General features: G+C 38.3%; 1 long non-coding RNA gene across 1 annotated transcript in view; it reads left to right on the top strand.

Moving 5' to 3' along the window:
- The first annotated feature begins 6,450 nt into the window (after positions 1 to 6,450).
- Positions 6,451 to 7,091, top strand: part of LOC116622233 — a 41,400-nt gene continuing 40,759 nt past the window's right edge. The window contains exon 1 of the long non-coding RNA XR_004297546.1: positions 6,451 to 6,477. This is a non-coding gene — a long non-coding RNA (uncharacterized LOC116622233). The remainder of the gene's footprint in view (positions 6,478 to 7,091) is intronic.

Raw genomic sequence — 7,091 nt, 5'->3', positions numbered from 1 at the left:
CTGTGCTTTGTCATTACCAGATCCTCGCGTGGGCTACTGGATCTCCTGGCTCTTTATAGCAGAATGTTTTCGGTTGTAAGAAATAGAAAACCCAGCTCAAACTAGCTGAGACAAAAGGAGAATTTATTGGTGTGCATAATTAAAAAGAATATGGGTAGGACAGGACACAGGCCCAGTTGAAATGGCTCTGGATCAATTCTTTTGTGATTTCCTCACCTCTGCCCTTCTGGTTGAGTTGGTTCTCACATTCGTTTTTTTCCAACCCACTCTTAGGAAATTTATTTAAAGAACTGACACTCCATTAACTCTTCTACCACACACCCCCCTTTTCTATATACTTCTAAAGCAGTTGTTCTCTGAACTTCTTGTCCCTGTTAGTCAACCTAGAGGTTTGGCATTTTCCTAAATATACCATATCTAAATGCAAATATTTATAGGGTTACTGTGAATTACCATTTGCCATTTTTATCATGCATCTGTGTTCTGGAGAAACTTTTTCTTTTCTCCTGTGTAAAATCAGACTTTTTTTTTCTAAAAAATAATGCCTGAAATTTTTAGATAAACAAAATAATTCAGAAAAGGCACTAATGTAAGGCTGCTGACATACATAAACAATACTGGACATTTTTAGGGTATCTGTGCATATGGATACAGATCTATTCAGTTTTACAAAACTAGGATAATATACTATGTTGTAACTTGATTTTCTTAACTAAATATGTTGGAAGCATTTTCTATCAATATTGGTCTATAACATTTTAATTGTGTGGTATTCCAGTAATGCAGACATACCACATTTTAACCAATTTCCTACTGACGATACAAGAACGTTGTATCTTCTAAGCAGTTCAGTGAAAATCTAGAACAGTGACATCCATCTTCATGTTCTTGTGAAGAAATTTCTAGAACCAGTGTTGTATCCAAGAATAATCACTTTTAGATTTTGGTGTATACTGGGGCAGTTTTCGAAAAGTACACAAGACTGTTTCCCTAGGATATACAATCTTGATGAGATAAAAAATGGCCTCCTGGTATTTGTCTTGCTTACCAGAAGAAAAGAAATCCTCTGTGGATAAAGATACCAGACAGAGCCTCCACATATATTGATAAGCAGTGTCTGGCATTAAAACCTAAATTCTTTTCAGGAAAAATAAAGGTTAAATGACCCCAAAACAAAAAGGTGATCGAAACTAACCCATAGTGATCCAAAAATTGGAGTTATCAAACATGAATTTTAAAATAACTTTTATTATGGTCATGAAAATATGGAGAATTTCACCAGAGAACTGCAATCTATCAAAAAAAAAAAAAAAATCAAACAGTCCTGGATTTGATAAATACAGCAACTCATTAAGAATTTAGAAGATGGCCTTAAAAGCAAATTAGATGTGGCTAATGTTGTTTATTCTCTAGCCTGAAAGCTCAGTGGACTGAGGAACTCCAAGGCAGACATCATGTTTTATTGTGTAATGACTGTGCAGTGAATGTTTATAGAAACAATGAGGCTTCAGAGGATAGGATCTTTGCTGCAGAGAATGAGTTTTGGGAGCCCTTTGGGCAACAGGTCCCAGGCAGACATGAACAAGTCTTGCTTTTGAAGGTCAAACCAGACAACTCTGCCAATAAAAATCCTTCCTCAGATTTCTTTCCAAATCAGTAATTCTGGAACTTCCTGTCCTTGGTAATTAGGGCTAGGTAGTGTGGCTGCACTTGGGAGACTTAGAAAAGAAAAAGAATGTGGAGGATTTGATTCAGAAGCACAAGAAGAGAGGTGAGAATGACAAGGGTCTCAGGTCGGGGCAGTCTTTGCAGGTAAGAAGAAAGGTGAAGGTATCTTCAAGGAAAAGGGTGTATGAGGAAATGTTTCGGGTAGGGAGGAGCCAGTTGTCATAGCTGATTAAATGTTACACTTCCTACCAAGTTATTCCCAGACTGAGTAGTCGGGAGGGTCAGGCAGACCTGGTTTTATGGATTCTTTTCTGTCATTTGCCTTCTCCTGTTCCAAAAGAAGACATTCAGAGAATTCCAGGGAAGTGAGATGTCTTTTCTTCATTATATACTTTGCCCAGTCTCAGAGATGGATAAGTCTGTCCAATGAAGAAAGCTTAACATCCACGGGGGGTTGGGGGGGTAGTACTGCAGGGACACCATTCTTATGTATTGGAGCCTCAGTGAAGCAAGTGATGGTAAATCCTTATTGTAGCATAAGAAAATAGGCTTGAGAAGGTTAAAACCATGCCCTCGTTCACTCAAGTAGCAGGATTTCCACAGGTTGTCAAAATTCAAGATTTTAATTCTTAATTATGAAAAATCTCAAAAAGAGAAAATATAATGGTTCCCCACATACTCATCTCTTAAATTCAAGTTACCAGGATTTTACCACATTTGCTTAATCTTTCCCCTTTTACTTTTTACTTTAAATGCTGAGATAATTTAAAACAAATCCCTGATATATTAGTTCACACCTATCTATTTCAATAGACATCTCTTTAATATTAGCTATATTTTATAAAACCACAAAGCCATTATCAAACCTAACAAAATAATCAAATTTCTGTGATTGCTTCAAATGTTTCATTTTAGTCTAGTTTTTTTTTTCTTAATTTTTGTTTTATCTTATCCTCCATATTTTTTTTTTTTTTCTAATTTTGGTATTGGGATTATATTGGCCTCTTCTATTTTCAGGAAGAGATTGTGAAGAATTAGTTCTGATTATTCTTTAAATATTCGGTAGAATTCTCCAGTGAAACCATCTGGGCTTGGGTATTGTGCCTAAGAATACAAATGTGAACTCAGACTGCTGAGGTTTAGATACGGGTGTGACCATCTAAAAGTTGTGTGACCTCATACAGGTAAATGAACCTGTCTGCCTCTATTTCTTCATTGTTAAATGAAGCTAATATTTGGAATGTTATGAATGAAAGACTTAATACATGTCAAGCAGTGGAAACTATACCCAGCTCACAATAACAGCTCATGGATCTTTGTCTCACTAGTCTAATAAATGGTACACACACAAAACCTTGGCAAACAATTCTTTTTTTTAAATATATTTATATATTTATTTATTTATTAAAGATTTTGTTTATTTATTTGACAGAGAGAGCATGCGCACAAGCAGGCAGAGGGAGAGGGAGGCAGAGAGAGAGAGGCAGAAGCAGGTTCCCTGCTGAGCAGGGAGCCCGATGTGGGACTCGATCCCAGGACCCCGGGATCAGGACCCGAGCCGAAGGCAGACGCTCAACCAACTGAGCCACCCAGGCGCCCCCATTTCTAATATATTTAAAATATTTCCTGGTCAGTGTTTTTGAGAAATTTAATCTGTGTTTACTGCATAGCATTTGGGACATTTGGATTTGAGTCCTATTGCCTCACTGATGATGTATGACTTTGGAAGGTTTCCTAACCATTTATCATTAGGCGTTAAGTTTCTTATCTATGAAAAGAAGTTGCTTATATACTTGGTATTTTTCTTTCAGTTAAAAAAGAGAAGTTGAGGGACGCCTGGGTGGCTCAGTCGGCTAAGCATCTGCCTTCAGCTCAGGTCATGATCCCAGGGTCCTGGGATCGAGTCCCGCATTGGGCTCCCCGCTCAGCGGGAAGCCTGCTTCTCCCTCTGCCTCTGTCGCTCTCCCTGCTTGTGCTTTCTGTCTCTTTCTCTCTGACAAATAAATAAAATCTTTAAAAAAAAAAAAGAAGTTGAAAGCTTTGCATCTGTTATTTTAGTATATGCTGTAACAGCATTTTTTGATTAAAAAGATGCAGTCTTCACTGTAAAACTGAAAAATACATAAAAGCACAAAGATTAAATATGGAATTTTTCTATCTATAAAACTATATTTGTATCTATTTTTAAAAAAAGATTAGGGACATACTGTAACCCATTTTGGTTATGTTTTTTCACTTGACAATGTATTCTGAATATTTCTACATGTTATGATTCATAAATAACTGAATGGAATTATATTATGTTTTAAAAATACTTTTATTAGGGGCGCCTGGGTGGCCCAGCTGGCCAAACATCCGACTCTTGATTTCAGCTCAGGTCATGATCCCAGGGCTGTGAGACAGAGCCCTGTGTTGGGGTCTGCAGTGGGTGTGGAGCCTGCTTAAGATTCTCTCTCTTCCTCTCTCCCCCTGTCCCTCCCCGCCCCACCCCTCTCTCTAAAAAAAAAAAAAAATTTATTAATCCATTTTTATTGAACATTTAGTTTTTTAATTATTTTACTATGAATAATGCTATTGTTGACATTCTTATAGATTAATCTTTGTACAGATACTTGATTATATCTTTAGCATAAATTCTTAAGTATGGAATTATTTAAATCTTAAATGCATTTTATTTTATTATTTTATTTTTCTATTGTTACGTTAATCGCCATACATTACATCATTAGTTTTAGATGTAGTGTTCCATGATTCATTGTTTGTGCATAACACCCAGTGCTCCATGCAGAACGTGCCCTCCTTAATACCCATCACCAGGCTAACCCATCCTCCCACCCCCCTCCCCTCTAGAACCTTCAGTTTGTCTTTCAGAGTCCATCGTCTATCATGGTTCGTCTCCCCCTCGGATTTCCCCCCCTTCATTCTTCCCCTCCTGCTATCTTCTTTTTTTTTTTCTTAACATATATTTTGGCAAACAATTCTTAATAGTTACATACCAAAGCAATCCCCTGAGATCAAAAATAACACAAGAATGTCTACTATCACATATTATCTATAATTATGGATATTAGCCAGTGCAAGAAAACAATAACTAAACAAGGAGTAGAAAGAAAATGAATTATTTGCAGATATTATCATGTATGTAGAAAATCCAAAAGAATCTACAAATAAAATAGAGGGGCGCCTGGGTGGCTCAGTTGGTTAACTGATGGACTCTTGCTTTCAGCTCAGGTCATGATCTCAGGGTCGTGGGATCAAGCCCCACCTGGGGCTCCACCCTGAGCATGGAACCTGCTTAAGTTTCTCCCTCTCCTCTCCCTTTGTGCCTCCCCCCCCACACACACATGCTCTGTCTAAAAAATAAAAATAAATTTAAAAAATTTAAAAATATATTAGAATTAGTAAACTTAAGCCACAACATACAATAAAAATAAAAAATTCAATAGTATTCCTATATGCTAACAAAAATTACAATATTAGAAGTAAAAGAATTTATAAAGAAATTGAAAGTGGGGCATCTGGGTGGCTCAGTTGGTTAAGTGTCTACCTTCAGCTCAGGTCATGATTCCAGGGTCCTGGGATTGAGCCCTGCACGGGGCTCCCTGCTCAGCGGGGAGTCTGCTTCTCCCTCTCCCTTTGCCCCTCACCCCACTCGTGCTCTCTCTCTCCCTCTCTCTCTGTCTCTCAAATCTTTAAAAAAAAAAAGAAATCAAAAGTATCAAATAGGCAGAACTAAACCTAATGAGAGAAATGTGAGATCAACACAGAAAACAACAAAACATTACTGAGAGAAATTGCAGACCCAAACAAATGACAGACAAAAAGATAATCAAATCTCTTCAAGTTGATCCATAGATACAATATAATCTCAATAAATAACCAAGCAGGGTGTGTGTGTGTGTGTGTGTGTGTGTGTGTGTGTGTGTGCAATTTTATGTAGTTTTATTAACTACCAGTACAATCAAGGTACAGAGCTGTCCCATCCCACACCCACTCCCCCACCATCCCTCAGCCCTGGCAACCGCTACTCTGTTTTCCGTCACTACAATTTCATTTCAAAAATGTTACATGCTATATGCTCGCTAACTGAACATAATAAATAAAAATAAGTATCTTGCTACCCTTCAAAACAACGTTACATAAATGGAATCCTACAGTGTGCAAGCTTTTGAAATTGGCTTTTTTCATTCAGCATAATGACCTGGAAATCCAACCAAATTGTTGCTTGTATCAGTAGTTTGTTCTGTTGACCTTAAACATAAAACAGTTATTTTACCACCAAATATGGGTTTATTCGGGAATAGCAGAGAATTGCAATTTGGGGCAAGCAAGCTGCAGCAAAAACCACAGGCCAATCCAACAAAGGAGAGGAATGTTATTTTATGGAGAAGGAGGAAGTTAGAAGAGGTCAGTCACTTCAAAGGAGAGTCCATTGGACAAAGGCAATAGTTCGGGGTGATGACAATCTCTCATTGGCTGAGTTGCTGTCTTGTAGGAGAGACAGTGTATGATACAAGATGCAATGTAGACTTTCCCTGTTGGAGCCTCTAACTGATGATTCTTTCCTGTTGAGAACTTCTGTTGGGGTCTGTAATTGACACTTTTTAAAAAAGATTTTTACTTATTTGATAGACCCAGGGAGCACAAGTGCGGGGAGCAGCAGAGGGAGAGGGAGAAGCAGGTTCCCCGCTGAGCAGGGAGCCCAACTCGGGACTTGATCCCAGGACCCTGAGATCGTGACCTGAGCCAAAGGCAGACGCTCAACCTACTAAGCCATCCAGGCGCCCCTGCAATTGACACTTCTTGACGGTGAGTGGGACGGTGTGAGAGCTCCCCCTTCTGGCCTCCTGACTCCATTTTAGTGAGGTTTCCTTTTGTTAATTTTCATAGTTCCTTCTAGTGCGGACTGGTATCCCATGGGGTAGATGTACAACAGTTTGTTTAACCATGCACCCGTTAGAGGACATTTGGGTTGTTTCTGGTTTTTGATGTTATGAATAGAGCTGCCGTAAACACTCACATACAGGTTTTTGCATAAACACAAGTTTTTGTTTCTCTGGGATAAATGCTCAAGAGTACAATGTAAATGCATGGTTTGTTTTAAACGAAATTACCAAACTATTTCCCAGAGTATCCATGATATTTTATATTCCTACCAGCAACGTATGAGTGATTCAGTTTCTTCACATCCTCACTAGCGTAGTGTTGTCACATTTTACATTTTGGGTCACATTGTCTGAGAGTCTTCCAGAAAGGCTCTACCAATATACTCTGACAAAAGGTTCATGAGAAACGTATTTCTCTATCCCGTTACCAAATAGTAAGCACTGTCAACTTCCCTGTGTCAAATATAAGGAAACAAAGAGAGGACAGAGGTTGTAAAAGATATTCATGACCTCTGACATCTGGGAACTTGGGTTTCT

Source organism: Phoca vitulina, unplaced genomic scaffold (genome assembly GCF_004348235.1).
Source record: "Phoca vitulina isolate PV1807 unplaced genomic scaffold, GSC_HSeal_1.0 scaffold52, whole genome shotgun sequence".
Lineage (NCBI taxonomy): Eukaryota > Metazoa > Chordata > Mammalia > Carnivora > Phocidae > Phoca > Phoca vitulina.
Note: the sequence above shows the minus strand (reverse complement) of the source record. Positions and strands in the feature narration are given on the sequence as shown.